Below are 21,245 nucleotides of genomic sequence, written 5' to 3' on the forward strand. Positions count from 1 at the left end.
GGGTTGAGGGGGAAGGGGGAGGGGGGAAAAGAGGTGGTGGTGATGGTGGAGGGCACTTAAGCGGAAGAGCACTGGGTGTTGTATGGAAAACAATTTGACAATAAAATATTATGGAAAAAAAAAAGACCAATAGCAGATTATTATTTCTCAATGCCTCACTTTCCTTCCTACAATTAATGTATTCATTCAGCCAGCAACATGGTGTATCCCACTCAATGATGATAAACATGCTTACTAGTAGTTATATGCCCCCAAGTAGAATTATCTCCTTCTAAGATACAACAAGATCAGCAAAGAAAAAATAACTTTTTCGTTACCACAAACTTGTAAAAGATGCCAAACACAAAAATAGGATTTTAGAGACTTCTCTGTTTTGTGCATGTCTGCAACACTAAGTTTCTCAAAGATTTAAGTAGTTGAGAAAGAACACATTCTGAAATCCTGTTTGGAAAAGTCCACACAGAGTTACATTAGAAGCAAATTTTTATCACAAGCAATCTTATTAAAAAAAGAAAATATAGGGGGGAACCTGGCTGGCTCAGTTGGTAGAGCATATGACTCTTGATCTTAGTGTTGTGAGTTGAGCACTATGTTGGGTGAAGAAATTAAGCAGTAAAACACAAAAAACTTCTAAGAATAAATAAAACAGTGCTTATGAAAAGAAAATATTTATTTACAAAAAATTATGATTCTTCAGTTTTTCTTCACAATATATCTTTATTGCTTAAAAGCAACCGCTGGCCCTGCTGGAAGTTTTAAAGACTAACTTCCCTTTTTATGAACAATAATATTCATGTCAGTCCTTATTTGCAATTGTGAGATGGTAAAGTTACACTTCTAGGTAAAATTCTTTCTAAACAAAGATTAAACAAAAAGCTTTATCATTAATGTAAAGAACATCTGGAAAATAACAAATCAACAGTAATACTTGGCATTTCAAGTCACAGGAAATTAGAAATACATCTAAAAAAATGCACCTAAATTATTTTTTTCCTTCCAAGATTTTATTTAGATTCAAGTTAGTTAACATATAGTGTAGTACTAGTTTCAAGAGTAGAATTTAGTGACTCATCACTTACACATAATGCCTAGTGCTCAACACAAGTGCCCTCCTTAATGCCCACCACCCATTTAGCCCATTGCACCCATCCATCTCCCCTCCAGCAATCCTCAGTTTGTTCTCTATAGTTAAGAGTCTCTTATGGTTTGCCTCCCTCTCTGTTTTTATCTATTTTCTTTTTCCTTGCCTTCTCCTATGTTCATTTGTTTGGTTCTTAAATTCCACGTCTGAATGAAATCATATGGTATTTGTCTTCCTCTAACTGATTTATTCTGCTTAGTATAAGACACTATTGTTCCATCCACATCATTGTAAATGGCAAGATTTCATTATTTTTGATAGAAATACATCTAAATTCTTTTTTTATTTTTTTAATGTTTTATTTATATTTGAGAGAGAGAGAGAGAGACAGCTCGAGTAGGGGAGGGTCAGAGAAAGAGGGAAACAGGATCAAAGACAGGCTCCAGGCTCTGAACTATCTGTTAGCACAGAGCCCGACGCGGGGCTCAAACCACGAACCGTGATATCCTGACCTGAGCCAAAGCCGGACATTCAACCGACTGAGCCATCCAGGCGCCCCCCAAAATACATCTAAATTCTTAATTGGAGTTATTTATACCTGGATTAACAAAAACATGAAAATATTAAATCTGACAAAATAAGTCCTTTTGAGAACTTACGTATTTTCTCTATACTTCTGAAATAATTTAGAATTACAAATACTGAAACAATAATTCACAGATTGATTTCCCTTTTTGTATTTACACTTTTCTACCTACAAAAAAAAGGTGTCCATAATGAAGAAAAATATTAAAGCATAAATGATCAAAAATGTAAATAAATAATTAAGATAGAAGTCCCAACAGGCTAGGTAAGTCATCAGAAGCCCTTCCACCATGCTCCTCCACCTATTGCCTTATAAACAGAAACAAACAAACAACAACAAAAAACAAATGATGCTACTACACTCTAATTCAAAAGCAAGAGAGATATTAGAGAGTCAGTAACCAGTAGCACATAAATATGTTACAAGGATGGAATGTACAGCATGGTGACCATAGTTGTTAATATTGTATGATATACTTGAAAGTCGCTAAGATAGATCTTAAAAGTTCTTATCACAAGAAAAAAGAAATTCTATAACTATGTGCAGTGATGGATATTAGCTAGATTTACTGTGGTAATCATTTTCCAATATATAAAAATATCAAGGCATTTTGTTGTATACCTAAAACTAATATTATATGCCAGTATACCTCAATACAAAAATAATAAACAGCACAGAACAGAGCATCAGTTTCTCTCCACATCCAAAGACTACTGACAAATGTTTTAACATTAACCTCTTAGAGACCAATGGTGTATCATTTAGGATTCAGTTATAAGAAACAGTGCCACATTTTTCACAGAAATAGGAAAAACAATCCTAAAATTCATGTGAAATCATAAAAGACCCCAAATAGCCAAAGAAAACCTAAGAAAAAAGAATCAAAAGCTGAAAGCATCACACTTGACTTTATATTACCAAGCTATAATAATCAAAACATTATGATACTGGCATAAAAACAGACAACCCAATGGAACAGAATCAAAAGCTACAAGTAAATTTTTCACATCAACTGTCAATCTATATTTGACAAATGAGTCAAGAATACTCAATGGGTAAAGGACAATCTCTTCAATAAATGGTTTTGGGAGAACTGGACAATCACATGTAGAAAAACGAAACTGGACTCCATCTTATACCACTCACAAAAATTAACTCAATTTGGACTAAAGACTTAAATGTGAGACCTGAAACTATAAAACTCCTAGAAGAAAACACAAGGAAAAAGCTCCTTGACATGGATCTTCAGAACTATTTTTTGGATGTGACACTAAAAGCCACAAGCAACAAAAGTAAAAATGAAGAAGTCAGACTACATCAAAATAAAAAGCTTCTACACAGCAAAAGAAACCATCAACAAAATAAAAAGACAATCTACAGAATTAAAGAAAATATCTGCAAACCATATACCTAATAAGGAGTTAATATTCAAAATATACAAGGAATCAAATCAAAAGCAAACAAATCAGGAGCAAAAATACAAACAACTGGGTGCATAGGTGGCTCAGTAGGTTAAGTGACCGACTTCAGGTCAGGTCATGATCTTGCAGTTTGAGTTTGCGCCCCATGTTGGGCTATGTGCTGACAGCTCAAAGCTTGAAGCCTGCTTCAGATTCTGTGTCTCCCTCTCTCTACCTCTCCCCCTCTCACGTTCTGTCTCTCTTTCTAAGAATAAAGATTTTTTTTAATCTTAATAAATTATGAATCTTTAAAAAATACAAACTGGACAAAAAATGGGCAAATTGAATATATTGAATATACATTTTTCTGAAAAAGTTATACAAATGGGCAAAAGGTACACAATGAGGTGCTCAACATCACTAATCATCAGGAAAATGCAAATCTAAATGATGACATATCGCCTCACACCTACTAGAATGGCTATCATTAAAAAGAAAAAAACATATCAGTTAGTGTTGGCAAAGATGTGGAGACAATGTTGATGGGAATGTAAATCAGTACATCCACTTTGGAAATACGGATGGAGGTACCTAAAAAAGTTGAAAATAGAACTACCAAGTGACCCAGGAATCCCACTTCTGTGTATATATATCCCGAGAAAATGAAATGACTATCTCAAAGAGGTATCTGTATTCATGTGTTCACTACAGCATTATCCACAATAGTCAAGTGTTCATCTACAGACGGATGGATAAAGAAAATGTCATACACACACACACACACACGAGTACCATTTAGCCATGAGAAATGAGGAATTCCTGCAATTTGCAATAACATGAGTGGGCATGGAGGGCATTATGCTAAGTGAAATAAGTTAGAGAAAAAGAAATACTGTACACTCTCACTTAAATGTGGGATCTAGAAGAGCCCAACCTGTAAAAATAGAGAACAGAATGGTGGCTGCCGAAAGCTACAGGGTGGGGGATATGGGAAGATATTTGTCAAATGATACTAACTTCTAGTTGTAAGGTGAATTAAATTCTGGGAATCTCATGTATACCATGGTGACTACAGTTAAAATACCATATCATATACTTGAAAGTTGCTAAAAGAGTAAATCTTGGGGCACCTGGGTAGCTCAGTTAAGCATCTGACTCGATTTCATCTCAGGTCACAATCTCACAGTTCATGAACTCAGGCCCCACATTAGGCTCTGCACTGACAGAGTGACACTTGCTTGGGACTCCCTCTCTCCTCTCTTTTTTTACCCCTCCCCCCTCTTAAAATAAACAGAAACTTAAAAAATGAGTAAACCATGAATGTTCTCACTACCGCTCCCCCCAAAAACAAGTAAGTGACATGATAGAGGTGTGACCCTATTGTGATAATCATTTCACAACATATACATGTATTAAATCATCAAATGTATACATTAAACTTAACACAATGTTACATGTCAGTTATATTTCAATATAGATAGGGGTGGGGTGGGGAACCGTGCCACATTCACATTGAGAAATTTCTACAAGGCACTGAGTGTTTCCTAGGATACACTAGAGGAAGAAGTTCTAAGATACACGTCCAGAAATCATGTCCACAACAAAATTATAGAACTGTCCCACCCAGAATGTGAGAATAAACAGAAGGCAACTACTGAAACTCTTTAAGTGGTGAAACACACCACCTTACTATGCTATAATCAGGAAATTGGCATTTAATTACTGCCGGATATAGAATCCATAGTCAATGTGCATCATCCAAAAAATAAATGTGCCACATCTTAGCACTCAAACTCATGAATTCAGTAACTGGACAATGCAACACTACCACAAAAACTTAATGCTCCCACATTGCTCTGACCATCACAAACCACAGCGTGAGCAGGAATGCACTACCCCACTCATTTCCCAAACCAAATATCGAATGAGTACATCAGGAAACAACATTTATAGAATTATTATTTTACAACTACCAAAGCAATAAGTGATTCAAGCAAAAATCATACATGGATATGAAAGCAATGTAAGAAAATTAATCATTAAAAAAAGGGAAAAAAGGAACTTTACATAACAGAAATATGACAAGCACCATTTGAAACAAGTAGTCAAATTTAACATCTCCCATAATGATACTCTCTTAATGGTAATGCTCTGTGCTGAGAACTTATTATCATTATTTCCTGCCAAATATATAAAAATGCATGAAGTGTTATCACAGGGAAATATTCAGAGAAATACCAATTGAGGGACAATAAAAAACAAAACAAAACAACAACAAAAAACACTGGCATATACCTTTCAAAAACGTCCATGTAGTGAAATAAAGAAGAGTTAAGGAACTGGTCTAAATTAAGGATTATAATGACATGACAAATAAGTGCAATCAGAAATCCTAAAATGGATCCTGGATTAGAAGGAGAAAAGAATTCTGCTTACATAGGTAGTATTGGTACTTATTTACTTATTTATTTATTGCCAGAAGTTGGAGTTCAGTAGACACAGGCAAAAAACTGGGAAGATCAAGGTAAATACAGTTCATAAGTCAGAAGTAGCAGAGTGTTACAGAGAAAAATCCAGAGATGTCCAGAGGATCTCCCTTTAGTGATCAGTGCATGTATAGGAGAAAACTACTCAATGGTGGGGAGAGAATCAGCTAAAAGGATTTTAAAGAAGAATGCCTGGTCCTCACACAAGATAGAAGATAGTGTATGCTCCTACCAGACAAAACGGAAAGCTTCCCAATTCATGGGGAACTGGTTACACTAGAGAGTCTTCCCTTCTGAGTAGTGGGGAATAATTAAGCCCTAGACTAATTATTATAGTGAGAACAGTCCACTCTTCACAACAAACAAATCATAAAAGACACAAAAGGATTAAATGATTTCCAACTAAGTAAACTGCATTCAAGAATAAAGCTTAAGAACATTTATAGAAGATTAAAAAAAAAAATCAAGCACCAAGTAAATTAATAATCACAATGAGTGGTGACCAATCAAAAGTTACCAGACATAAAAGGAGGAAAATATGATTGGTAAGAAGGACAAAAATCAACTGAAACCCATCTATAATTGACCCAAATGTTAAAATTAGCAACAAGGTCACTAAAATAGTTATTATAGGGTGTGCCTGGGTGGCTCAGTCAGTTAAGCATCCAAGTCTTGAGTTCAGCTACTCAGGTCACAATATCACAATCATGAGATTGAGCCCCACATCAGGCTCCATGCTCAAAATAAATAAACTTAAAAATAAATAGATAAAATCTTTTTAAAAAATAGGAAGATTTTCAGGGAGCCTGGGTGGCTCAGTCGGTTGAGCCTCCGACCTCAGCTCAGGTCATGATCTCACATTCGTGGGTTAAAGTCCCACATTGGGCTCCATGCTGACAGCTCAGAGCCTGGAGCCTGCTTCTGATTCTGTGACTCCCTCTCTCTCTGCCCCTCCCTGCTCATGCTCTGAATCTCTCTGTCTCAAAAACAAATAAAACATTTAAAAAAAATTTTTTAATAAAAAAATAAAAAATAGGAAGATTCTCAACATCATTCGTATCAGGGAAATACAAATCAAAGCCACAATGAGATATTTATAACACATTTATAAGAATGGCTAAAATAAGTCAAGAAACAACAGTGTTGGGGTGCCTGGGTGGTTCAATCGGTTAAGTGTTTTAACTTTGGCTCAGGTCATGATCTTCCGGTTAGTGAGTTCGAGAGCTGCATCAGCTCTGTGCTGACATCTCAGAGCCTGGAGCCTGCTTTAGATTCTGTGTCTTCCTCTTTCTGCCCCTCCCCACTCACACTGAATCTCTCTCTCTCAAAAATAAACAAACATTAAAAAAATTTTTAGGGGCGCCTGGGTGGCTCAGTTGGTTAAGTGTCCGGCTTCGGCTCAGGTCATGATCTCACGGTTCATGGGTTTGAGCCCCGCATCAGGCTCTGTGCTAACAGCTCAAAGCCTGGAACCTACTTCGGATTCTGTATCTCCCTCTCTCTCTGACCCTCTCCTGCTCACACTGCCTCTTAAAAATAAATAAAAAACATTAAAAATAAATAAACAAAATTTTTAAAGAAACAAGTGTTGGCAAGGATGTGGAGAAAAAGGAACACTCTTGCACTATTGGTAGGAATGCAAATTGGTGCAGCCACTCTAGAAAATAGTATGGATGATCCTCAAAATGTTAAAAATAGAACTACCCTATGACCAGTAATTGTATTACTGGGTATTTACCCAAAGAATATGAAAACACTAATTCAAGGGGATATATGCATCCCTTTCTTTATAGTAGCATTATGTACAACAGTCATGGTAAGGAAGCAGCTCAAAAATCCACCGATAGATGAATGGATAATGAAAATGTGTATACACATACACACACACACTCAAACATACTACAGACTATCACCGAACCATAAAAAAAACAATGAAATACTGAGGCACCTGGGTGGCTGAGTCGGTTAAGCGGCCGACTTTGGCTCAGGTCATGATCTCATGGTTTGAAGGTTTGAGCCCCATGTCGGGCTCTGTGCTTACAGCTCAAAGCCTGCAGCCTGTCTTCAGGTTCTGTGTCTCCCTCTCTCTCTCTGTCCCCTCCCCATGCATGCTCTGTTTCTGTCTCAATAATAAACATAAAAAATTTTTTAAAAATGAAATACTGCCATTCTCAATGACATGGATGGAACTAGACAGTATTATACTCATTGAAATGTCAGTCTGAGAAAGATAAATACCATATGATTTCACTCATATGTGAAATTTAAGATACAAAACAAAAAGCAAAGAAAGAAATAAAGAGAAAGACAGACCAAGAAACAGACTCTCAACTACAGACAACAAACTGCTGGTTACCAAAGGGGTGGTGGGTGGGGAAATGGGTGAAACAGGTGATGGGATTAAAGAGTACACTTATCATGATGGATACTGTACATATAACACTATATGTTCACTATAATGGAATTAAAATTTAAAACTTAATGAAAAATCCAGAAATCCTATTACAAAAGAGATCTCAAAAGGTGATATTACTAAAGATTCTACAGACATGTAAAAGATATTAAGGGGGGAAGCACCTGGGTGACTCAGTCAGTTAAACATTCAACTTTGGCTCAGGTGATGATCTCACTCACAATTTGTGAGTTAAAGCCCCGCTTTAGACATTCTGCTGTCAGCATGGAACCTGCTTTAGATCCTGTCTCCCTCTCTCTCTCTCTCTCTGATCCTCCCCAGCTCCCACTCTCTCTCAAAAATAAACATTAAAAAAAAAAAGATTAACCTGAATAGCCCTACATCTACTAAAGAAATTTAAATTTTTGTGAAAAACCATCTCACAAAGAATAATTTAGGCTTCAGTAACATCAGTGGTGAGGTCAAAAGGAAGAAATAATACCAAATTTATATGAACTCTTCCACAAAACTGAAAAAAAAAAGGAAAGAAATGCTTCCCAATTTATTCTATTCTTCACAACATTTCTCCAATACCAAAACCAAAGACTTAACAAGAAAACTACAGACCAGTATTCCCCCTAACACAAAATCTATAATAAAATACTAGCAAACGGAATCAAGCAGTATACTAACGGGATCATATGCCATGACCAAGTGGGATATAACCCAGGGATACAAAAAGGGTTCAACATAGGAAAACCAATCAATGTAATACACCATGTAAAAGAAGGAAGGGGAGAAAACACATGATCATCTCAACAGATGTAGAACAATTACCTGACAAATTCAATATCCTTTCATGAGAAACACATTTAAATAAAGAATAGAAGAGGACATATTCAATCTGATAAGCAGCATCTATGAACAACCCACAACGAACGTAATACTTAATGGTGAAAGACTGAAAGCTTTTCTCAAGACAAAGATGCTCATTCTTGCCACTTCTGTTAAACAATATACTAGAATTTCTAGCCAGGGCAGTTAACCAAGAATAATAAATAAAAGATAGCCAGATTGGAAAGAAACAAGTAAAATCATCACTATTCACAAATGACATGATCCATTAACAGAACACTAAAAAATCTACAAGAAAACTATTAGAGTTAATAAACAAGTTCAGTAAGAATACAAAATCAACATTTAAAAAAAAACCACTTGTTATATCCATTACTTGCAATGAACAATATGGAAATTAAATTAAGAAACTAATACCACTTATAAATAAAGTATTTGTAATAAACTTAACTAAGAAGAACTAAGACTTGTACACTGAAAACTACAAATCATCACTTAAAAAGATTATAGAAGACTGAAAAATGGAAACACACCCTGAGTTAATGGACTCAAAGACTTAGCATTCTTACAAAAGAAATACACCTAAAAATGATACACATTCAATGCAATCCCTATCAAAATCCAGATGCTCATTTTGCAAAAAAAGAATAAGCTGATCCTAAAATTCATATAGCATTATAGAGACCTTGAAATAATCAAAACAACCTTGAAATAGAAGAATGAAGTTGGAAGGTTTCTATTTCAGAATTTTAAAAATCATTACAAAGCTACCATAATCAAAACAGTGTGGTGTGACTACTAAGTTGGAATATGGATCAATGAAGTGAAACAGAGCTCAGGAATAAACCCATATATATGATCAATTAATTTTTTAAGCTAATGTTAAGACCATCAATGGGGAGAAAAAGTCTTTTCAACAAATGGTACTGAGAAAACTGCATATTAATATTCAAAAGACTAACAATGGATTCATACCTTACACAAAACATAACAAAAAGAACACAAAATGGGTCAAAGACCTAAATAAAGCACACCAAAAATTATATACAATGGAATATTATTCAACCATAAAATGGGTTCAAGTACTACTAATATATGCTACACAACATGGATGAACTCTGAAAATACTATGCTAAATGAAAGATGTCAGATACAATAAGCAACACATTTTTAGCTAAAACTATAAAATTCTTGGAAGCAAACATAGGTATAAATCTTCATGACCCTGGTTTAAGCAAAGTTCTTAAATATGACAACAAATACACAAAAACTAAAATAGATCATTTGGACTTCACCAAAACTAGAAACTTCTGTGCACCAAAGGACATTATCAAGAACAAAATAACAACCAACAAACTGGACACAAATATTTGCAAATCATGTATCTAGTTAAGAATCTGCTATCCAAAATACATAAATAACTCTCACAACAATGAAAAAGGTAAATAATGCAATTAAAAAGTGATCACAGAAAAAATAAAGAACTTGAAGAGACTTTTCTCCTAAGAATGGTCAATAAGCATATGGAAAGATACTCAACATTATTAGTAATTAAAGAAATATTAATCAAAATCACAATGGCATACCACTTCACACCAACAACAATGGCTATAACTTTTCTTTTTTTTTTCTTAAATTTTTTTTTATATTTTATTTATTTTTGACACAGAGCATGAGAGGGGGAGAAGCACAGAGAGAAAGAGACACAGAATCCGAAGCAGGCTCCAGGCTCTGAGCCAGCTGTCAGCACAGAGCCTGATGCAGGGCTTGAACCCAGGAACGTGAGATCTGACCTGAGCCGAAGTCGGAGCCTTAACCGACTGAGCCGCCCAGGCGCCCCGGCTATAACTTTTCTTTAAACCAGAAAATAACTATTTTCAAGGACGTAGAGCAATTGGAACTCTCACATACTATTGGTAGAAATGTAAAGAGTGCAACCAATATGGAAAAAAGGTTGAAAGTCAATCAAAAAGCTAAAAATAAAGTTACCATATGACCCAGGAATTCCACTCCTACATACACCCAGGAGAATTTAAAATATACATTTACACAAAAGCTTGTACATCAATGTTCATGGCAACATTATTCATAACCAAAAGGTGGAAACAACCCAAATATCCATCAACTGATGAATGGATAAAACAAAATGTGGTACCCATATAATTAAATATTGTTCGGCCACAGAAAGGAATGAAGTACAAGCATACTTAACTGCACTTCACAGACATTGCTTTTTACAAACTAAAATTTTGCAGCAACTCTGCATCAAACAAATCCATAGGTGCCATTTTTCCAACAGCATTTGCTCACTTCACATTTTGGTAATTCTCACAATATTTCAAATTTTTACATTATATTTTATGGGAATCCATGACCAATGTTTATGATTCCCTGAAAACTCAGACAATGGGTAGCATTTTTTAAGAATAAGGTATTTTTTAAACTAATTTCTAAGCCCAATGTGGGCCTGAACTCAACCCTGAGATCAACAGTCACATGCTCTACTGACAGCTAGCTACGTGCCCTAGCAATAAAGTACTTTTTAATAAGAAGTATATACATTTTTTAAGACAACATGCTATTACACACTTAACAGACTAGAGTTACAGTGTAATAATAACTTTTATATGTACTGGGAAACCAAAAATTTGATTTGACTTGCTTTACTACAGTGCACTGTAACCAAACTCCAGTATCTCCGGGGTATGCCTATACTGAAACATGTTACTATAATATAGACGAATGTTTTAGATATTATTACAGTAAGTGAAATAAGCCTCACACCAAAGGCCACATATTATGTTTCCATTAATATGAAATGTCCAAAACAGACAAATCTAGAGACAGAAAGTAGATTTGTGGTCGCCAAGAAGTGAAGGGACAGGGAAATGTGGAGTGATGGTTTAATGGGTACAGGTTTTCTCTGGGATGGTGAAAATGTTCTGAAATTAGATTCAATAATGGTTGCACACCTCTGTAAATACATTAAAAACCAATGAATTGTACATTTTATTAACATGGTTAAAATGGTGACTTCTGTTACATCAATGTTGTTTAAAACAAAATGAAAAAAATCAGTTAAAAGAGGTTTTTAAAACTTTTTCTAACGTTTATTTATTTTTGAGAGGAAAAGAAACAGAGTGTGAGCAGGGGAGGGACAGAGAGACAGGGAGACAGAAATTAAAGCAAGCTCCAGGCTCTGAGCTGTCAGCTCAAAGCCCGACGTGGGACTAAAACTCATGAACCGTGAGAACATGACCTGAGCCGAAGCCGGACACTTAACTGACTGAGCTATCAATGGCCATACCACCCTGAATGTGCCCGATCTCGTCTAAATGACTGAGCCACCCAGGTGCCCCAGTTGAACAGAGTTTTAACAAACTGATGACAACTGTTACATTTGGAAAGGCAGAGAGGGGACCAGGATTAAAGTAGTAGCCAAAAATGACCTGATTTACAATGGAACGGAATAGAAAACCTAGATATGGACCCACAACTATACTGTCAACTAATCTTCAAGAAAGCAGGAAAGAATATCCAATGGAAAAAAGACAGTCTCTTCAACACATGGTGCTGGGAAAACTCAATAGCAACATGCAGAAGGATAAAACTGGACCACTTTCTTACACCATACACAAAAATAAATTCAAAATGGATAAAAGACCTAAATGTGAAATAGGAAAACATCAAAATCCTTGGGGAGAACACAAGCAGCAACCTCTTTGAGCTTGGCCGCCTTAGCAACTTCTCACTACGTTCCAGGAGGCAAGAGAAACAAAAGCAAACATGAAGTACTGGGACTTTAAGACAAAAAGCTTCTGCACAGCAAAGAGTCAACAAAACTAAAAGGTAGCCTATGGAATGGGAGAAGACATTTGCAAATGACATATCAGATAAAGTGTTAGTATCCAAGTTTATAAAGAACTTATCAAACTCAACACTAAAAATACAAACAATCCAGTTAATAAATGAGCAGAAGACATGAAAAGACATTTTTTCCAGAGAAGACATCCAGATGGAGAACAGACACATGAAAAGATGCTCAACATTACTCATTATCAGAAAAATACAAATTAAAACCACAATGAGATACCACCTCACACCTATCAGAATGGCTAAAATTAACAACACAGGAAACAACAAATGTTGGCAAGGCGATGAAGAATCCATCTGTTGGTAGGAATACAAACTGATGCAGCCCCTCTGGATCAAAATATGCAGGCTCCTCAAAGAGTTAAAAAAAAGAACTATCTTACCATCCAGCAATTGAACTACTAGGTATTAACCCAAGGATACAAAAATACAGATTTGAAGGGGTACATGCACCCTGATGTTTATAGCAGCATTATCAACAATAGTCAAACTATTGAAAAAGCTCAAATGTCCATCGACTGATGAATGGATAAAGATGTACACACACACACACACACACACACACACACACACACACACACAGGAATATTACTCAGCCATCAAAAATAAGTAAATCTTGCTATTTGCAACAATGTGGATGGAGCTAAAGTATATTATGTTAAGCAAAATAAGTCAGAGAAAGACAAATACTTTATGAATTCACTCATATGTAGAATTTAGGAAACAAGATGAACATAAGGTAAGGGGGAAAAAAAGAGAGAAGTAATCAATAGAACAAACTGAGGGTTAACAGAGGGCAGTAGGTGAGGAATGGGCTAAATGGGCAATGAGTATTAAGGACACCTGTTATGATGAGCACTGGGTATTACATGTAAGTGATAAATCACTACATCCTAGTCCTGAAACCAATATTATACTATATGTTAACTAACCAGAATTTAAATAAAAATTTGGAAGAAATAAAAAAATGACCTGATCTAATTTATGTATCATGTCAAAAGAGCCTATCTGTAACATCAAATAATATTAAACCAATTTTAATAGAACTTTGTAAATATTTTTACTATTTATTTTTGAGAGAGATACAAGCATGAGATGGGCTGGGCAGAGAGAGAGGGAGACAGAATCTGTAGCAGGCTCCAGACTCCAAGCTGTCAGCAAAGAGCCTGATGTAAGCCTTGAACTCACCAACAACAAAATCAAGACCTGATCCAAATTCGGATGCTTACCTAACAGAGCCACCCAGGCAATCCTGAATTAATCACACTTTAATCTACTTTAAAAAAAAAAAAAAGCCACGTTAGGGGCACCTGGGTGGTTCAGTTGGTTAACCAGCTGACTTGAGCTCAGGTCATGATCTCACAGTTCGTGGGTTCAAGCTCTGCGTCAGGTTCCGTGCTGAAATCTCAGAGCCTGTAGCCTACTTCACATTCTGTGTCTCCCTCTCTCAAAATAAAATTAAAATGTGTTTTTAATTTTTTTAATGTTTTTTTATTTTTGAGAGATAGAGACAGCGCGAGGAGGGGAGGGTCAAAGAGAGAGGGAGACACAGAATCTGAAGACAGGCTCCAGGCTCTGAGCTGTCAGCACAGAACCCTACGCGAGGCTTGCACCCACAAACCATGAGATCATGACCTGAGCCCAAAGTCGGATGCTTAACCAATTGAGCCACCCAGGCACCCCTAAAATTAAAATGTTAAAAAAAAAAAGTCATGTTAATAATCCAAGAGATCCAGTCTTTATTCATTTCAAAAGAAGAAAAAGCTGGGGTACAAAGCCTTGTTATTACATACACATAACACATCTACACCACAAACTACACTGCCGACATTAAATTTATTTTATATGTAGACTTTACCAATGAATAAAGTTCATAATTATACATATTATTATATCATAAGCAAATATGCAGATGACAAAAACCTAGAAACTATGAATTAAGTGTCAATAAATTTTAATTTCTTCTCTCACAACAGTTCTATATGTTAAGCTAGATTATTCTAATTCTTTCTGAATCTGGTCCTCTAGAATAAACCTTTTGGGGGTGCTTGGATGGCTCAGTCGGGTAAGTGTTGGACTTCGGTTCACGTCATGATCTCATAGTCTGAGAGTTAGAGTCCTGCGTCAGGCTCTGTGCTGACAGCTCAGAACTGGGAACCTGCTTCAGATATGCCTCCCTCTCTCTCTCTCTCTCCACTCGCACTGTCTCCCTCTCAAAAATAAACATTAAAAAAATTAGAATAAATGTTTTAAAGGAGAAGAGGATGGGCACCTGGGTGGCTCAGGTGGTTAAACGTCCCATTTCGGCTTAGGTCATGATCTCATGGTTCAGGAGTTCAAGCCCCGCATCCAGCTCTATGCTGACAACTCAGAGCCTGAAGCCTGCTCCAGATTCTGTGTTTCCCTCTCTCCCTGCCCCTCCCTGGCTCACACACTCTCTCTCTCTCTCTCTCTCTCTCTCAAATAAACAAACATTTAAAAATTTTTAACGTATATTTATTTTTGAGAGAGAAAGAGCACAAGCTGGGGAGGGGCAGGCAGGGAGAAAGAGAGACACAGAATATGAAGCAAGCTCCAGGCTCTGAGCTGTCAGCACAGAGCCCAATGTGGGGCTCAAACCCACAAACCATGAGATCATGACCTGAGCTGAAGTTGGACACCTAACTGACTGAGCCACCCAGGCATACCAATAAACAAACATTTAAAAAATTTTTTTTCAATAAAAATTTTAAAAAATAAAGGAAAAGATAATGGATCAATATTCAAGCACTATTTCCTGAAAATGCCTTGTAGTACATATTGAAAAAAGCTGGCATGCTTTGTTACTTCCCCCATTCAATCTTGTTTTCTAGGTTCTGGAAGTTCCTAACAATGCATCTCCTTGCCTTTACTGAAAGTCTTCAATGGATAAATGGATAAATACAAATAACAGCAACCACAACAAAAGAAAAGCTGTGCCATATTTAGTCCAAACCCCATTAATTCAGACTTTATGAACAGAGAGTCTTCATAGCAATAAAACTGGTAATAGAATGAGACTCTTCCATGAGTTAACAATGACTTCCCAACATGGGCATATACTCATTAAGCATTTCTTAAATGAAAAAGAAAATGGGTAAGAGGCATTAAGGAATCTCCTCCTGAAATCACTGTTTAACTATATGCTAACTAACTTGGATGTAAATTAAAAAATAAATAATTTGGGGGCACCTGGTTCACTCAGTTGGTTAAGCATCTGACCTCGGCTCAGGTCATGATCTAATGGTTCATGGGTTCGAGTCCCACATCGGGCTCTGTGTTGACAGCTCAGAGCCTGGATGGAGCCTGTTTAGGATTCTGTGTCTCCCTCTCTCTGCCCCTCCCCCAACTCATGCCTGTTTCTGTCACAAAAATAAACATCATAAAAAAATTTTTAATAATATTTTTTAGAAAAGAAAAAGATGTATATGTAATTTTTGATGGTATGAGTCATAATTTCAATGATTTTACTCAACAAAGCACAGGGGACACAGGCAAAAAAATGAACAAAATTCCTATCTTTACAAAATTTTGGTTTAGCAGGGTCATAACTAAGCTTGATTTTATTTAACTGATTTTTGTTAATGTTTATACATTTTTGAGAGACAAGCACCGTGGGGGAGAAGCAGAGAGAGAGAGAGAGAGAGAGAGAGAGAGAGCAAGCGAGCGAGCGAGAGACACAGAATCCAAAGCAGGCTCCAGGCTCTGAGCTGTCAGCACACAGCCCAATGCAGGGCTCAAACTCACAAACTGTCAGATCATGACCTGAGCCAAAGTTGAATGCTTAAGTGACTGAGCCATGCAAGCGCCCCTTACTTAACTGATTTTTTAAAAATAGGAGTATCTTCCTTGCTCACTGCCCAAAAAAGCATAGATCCACTCAAATATTTGAGGAGCATCCACTATAGAATAAACCATGCATTAAGTGAAAGCAAATGAACTGCTGCACAAACTCTAAAGCACTACCCACATGTAAAATACCACTTTCAATTCTTGGTCATATCTACATTACATAGCCTGAACAAATGAAAAATACTCACCAACTTCACTTACCTGTATATAAATACACAAACTCTTCCATTTTGGAAAATTAATTTATTTCACTGCTTTCAAAAGGATATTTTCTAGCTTATGAGAAAAACCCTTAATTTATCCTTTTAACAAATATTTATTGAATACCTATTTTGTCCCAGGCATGGTTCCAGATGCTGACAATGAAAAAGACTCCCTGCTCTCATGGAGCTCACATGCCATGAGACAGAACAGGCAAACAAACAAGATACACTGAACACAGATGCAAAAAAAATATATTAGCAAACCAAATCCAACAGTTCATTTAAAAAATCATTCACCACAATCAAGTGAGATTAATTCCTGGGATGCAAGGGTGATCCAATATTTGCAAATCAATCAACTAGATACATCACATCAACAAGAGAAAGATAAAAACCTACATTGTTTCAAAAGATGCAAAAAAAAGCATTTGAGAAAGTACAACATTCATTCATGATAAAAAAAAAAAACCCCACAACAAAGTAGGATGAGAGGGAACATACCTCAAAATAATAAGTCCTTATGTGAAAAACTCACAGCTAACATCATCCTCAATTGTGAAAAACTTAGAGCTTTTGCCCTAAATTCAATAACAAGATAAGGATGTACATACATTCTCACCACTTTTATTCAACATAGTACTGGAAGTCCTAGCCACAGCAATCAGCACAAAAAGAAATAAAAGGCATTCAAATTGGTAAAGAAGTCAAACTCTCACTATTTGCAGATGACAGGGTACAATATATAGAAAACCCTGAAGACTCCACCAAAAAACTACTAAAACTGATAAACGAATTCAGTCAAGTTGCAGAATACATCATCAATATACAGAATCTGTTGCATTTCTATATACCAATAATGAAGAAGCAGAAAGAAAATTAAGCAATCACATACACAATTATACCAAAAAAATTTTTTTTAAATCTAGGCATAAACTTAACCAAGGAGGTGAAAGACATGTACTCCAAAAACTATAAAACTGATAAAAGAAACTGAAGAGGACACAAATGGAAAGGTATTCAATGCTCAAGATTAAAAGAACAAATATTGTTAAAATGTCCCTACTATCCAAAGAAATCTTCAGATTTAAGGCAATTCCTATCAAAATACCAACAGCAGTTTTCACAGAACTAGAGCAAACAATCCTAAAATTTATATGGAACCACAAAAGATCCTGAATAACCAAAGCAATCTTAAAAAGAAAAACAAAACAAGGTATCACAATCTCAGATTTCAAGATACATTACAGAGCTGTAGGATTCAAAACAGAATGGTATTGGCCAAAAACAGACACATAGATCAACAGAACAGAATAGAAAACCCAGAAATCAACCCACAATTATATGGTCAATCTTTGACAAAGGAGGCAAAAACATGCAATGGAAAAAAGGCAGTCTTGGGAAACCTGGGTGGCTCAGTACATTAAACATCTGACTCTTGACTTTGGCTTAGGTCATACGATCTCACAGTTCATGAAATGGAGCCCTGCATCAGGCTCTGTGCTGACAGCATGGAGCCTCCCTGGGATTCTTTCTCTCTCTCTCCCTCTCTCTCTGCCCTGCCCCCACCCCACTCACACCACTCTCTCAAATTAAATAAACATAAAAAAAAAAAAAGGAAACTTTCTCTCAACACATGGTATTGGGAAAACTGGATAGAAACATGCTTAAGAATGAAACTTGACCACTTTCTTATACCATACACAAAAATAACTCAAAATGGATTAAAGACTTAAATGTGGGACCTAAAACCATAAAAGTCCTAGAAAAGCAGAGAGTAATTCCTCTGATACTGGCCACACCAACATTTGCCTAGATAGGGAAACAACAACAACAAAAACAAACCAAAAAAAAGAAGAAGAAAAAAGAAGAAGAAAAAGAACTATTGGGAATCCATCAAAATAAACAGCTTTTCCACAGTGAAGGAAACAAAACTGAAAAACAGCCTACTGAATGGGAGAAGATCTTTGCAAATGATATATCCAATAAGTGGTTAACATCCAAAATATATAAAGAACTTACACAAATCAACACTCAAAAAATAAATAATCCAATTAAAAAATAAGCAGTTGATGTGAATAGATATTTCTCCAAATAAGACATATACAGATGACCAACAGACATATGAAGAGATACTCAAGATCTAATCATCAGGGAAATGCAAATCAAAACCACAATCACCTCATACCTTTCAGAATAACTAAAATTAGTAACACAAGAATATGTGTGGAGAAAAGGGAACCCTTGTGCACTGTTGGTGGAACCATAAACTGGTGCAGCCATTGTGGAAAACATCTGGAAATTCTTCAAAAACTTAAAAACAGAATACCGTATAACCCAGTAATTCCACTACTAGGTATTTACCCCAAGAATACAAAACACTAATTTGAAAAAATATATGTACCCATATCTTTACTGCAGAATTATTTATAGAAAACAAATTATGGAGGGAATCCATGTGTCCACCAATGGATGAATGGATAAAGAAGACGTGATATAGGGCACCCTGCCAGGTTAGTCAACAGAGCATGCAACCCTTGATCTCAGGTTGTGAGTTTGAGACATAGAGCTCAACTGAAAAAATAAAATAAAATAAAAGGGAGGGGCTCCTGGGTGGCTCAGGTCATGATCTCACGATTCGTGAGTCCAAGCCCTGGACTGGGCTCTGTGCTGACAGATCAGAGCCTGGAGTCTGCTTCAGATTCTCTGTCTCCCTTTCTCTCTGCTCTACCCCCACTCGTAATCTCTCAAAAACACTGGAAAAATTTTTAATAAGAAAAGATGGTATTTATGTTCAATAAAATAGCCACAAAAAAGAATGAAATCTTGCTATTTGCAACAACATGGATGAAGTTAGATGGTATAATGCTAAGTGAAATAAGCCGGACAAAGAAAGACAAATATGATATGATTTCACTCAAAGGTGAAATTCACTAACTTAAATGTGAATTTAAGAAATGAAGCAAATGAAGAAAGAAAAAAAGGTAAACAAACACTCTTAAATATAGAGAACGAACTGATGGTTACCAGGAGGATGGATGTTCAGGTGAAACAGATGAAGGGGATTAAGAGTACACTTACCATGAAAACAGTGAATAATGTATAGAATTGTTGAATCACTATAATGTACATCTAAAACTAATACAACACTATGTTAATTATACTAAAATTAAAAAATAATTGTTTTTTTAAGTTAAAAAAACGTTAAGAAATTGACTTTTAATCAAAAGCATAAAAAAGGTAAAAGATCCAGTGATACAAGTATCTGGGGATGAATACTCCTGGTAGAGGGCACAGTAAATGCAAAGTAAAAAGTCTTGAGGTACCTTTCTTGCACCCAGCAACCTTAGAGGCTACGCTTAGCTGGGGCCATCCTGCACCTAAGACAGGAAGATGGTGGCCACAAAGAAGATGAAATAGTTGCTAGAGTTGATGAACTCTAGGCTCCAGCTCATAACAAAAAGTGTAAAGTATGTACTGGGATAGAAGCATCTCTGAAAATGATGAGACATAGCAAAGTGAAATTGGTCATCCTCGCCAACAACTGCTCAGCCTTGAGATAATCTGAAACAGAACTCTACGTCATATTGGCCAAAACTGGTGGCCATTGCTATAGTGGCAATAACAGTGAACTGGACACAGCATGTGGGGAATACTACAGAGTATGCACACGAGCTATCAGTGATCCAGATGATTCTGATATCATTAGAAGCATGAGAAAACAAACTAGTGAAAAGTAAATCACACAAAATAAAAACAGCCAGAGCTTGTTTAAAAAAAAAAGTTTAGAAGCAGAACTATGCCTATTATGTTCAAGGAAATGAGACTGGGGTAGCTGGTTGGCTCAGTTGGTTAAGCATCCCACTTTGGCTCCGGTCATGATCTCATGGTTGGTAAGCCCATATCGGGCTTGCTGCTGTCAGCGCAGAACCCACTTTGGAGCCTCTATCCCCCCGGCCCCCCACCCCTCTTCCACTCGTGCTCTCTTTCTTAAAAGTAAATAAAACAATCAAGAAAACTAATAGGCAACCGACAGAATGGGAAAAGATGGTTACAAATGACATATCAGATAAAGGGCTAGTATCTAAAATATACAAGGAACTCACCAAACTTCACACCCACAAAACAAATAACCCAGTGAAGAAATGAGCAGAAAACATCAACAGATACTTCTCCAAAGAGAACATCCAGATGGCCTACAGGCACATGAAACGATGCTCAACATCACTCATCATCAGGGAAACACAAATCAAAACCACACTGAGATACCACCTCACGCCAGTCAGAGTGGCTAAAATGAACAAATCAAGAGACTATAGATGCTGGCGAGGTTGTAGAGAGACAGGCACCCTCCTACACTGTTGGTGGCAATGTAAACTGGTGTAGCCGCTCTGGAAAACAGTGTGGAGGTTCCTCCAAAAACTATCGATAGAACTCCCTTATGACCCAGCAATAGCATTGCTAGGGATTTACCCAAGAGATACAGAAATGCTGATGCATAG

General features: G+C 36.4%; 1 protein-coding gene and 1 pseudogene across 10 annotated transcripts in view; one reads left to right on the forward strand and one right to left on the reverse strand.

Moving 5' to 3' along the window:
- The window catches only part of ABI2 (abl interactor 2), a 120,437-nt gene that overhangs the window by 87,460 nt on the left and 11,732 nt on the right, over positions 1–21,245 (reverse strand). The gene's annotated exons all lie outside the window — the stretch shown is intronic.
- Positions 20,137–20,483, forward strand: LOC115287511 (annotated as a pseudogene).

Source organism: Suricata suricatta, chromosome 3 (genome assembly GCF_006229205.1).
Source record: "Suricata suricatta isolate VVHF042 chromosome 3, meerkat_22Aug2017_6uvM2_HiC, whole genome shotgun sequence".
Lineage (NCBI taxonomy): Eukaryota > Metazoa > Chordata > Mammalia > Carnivora > Herpestidae > Suricata > Suricata suricatta.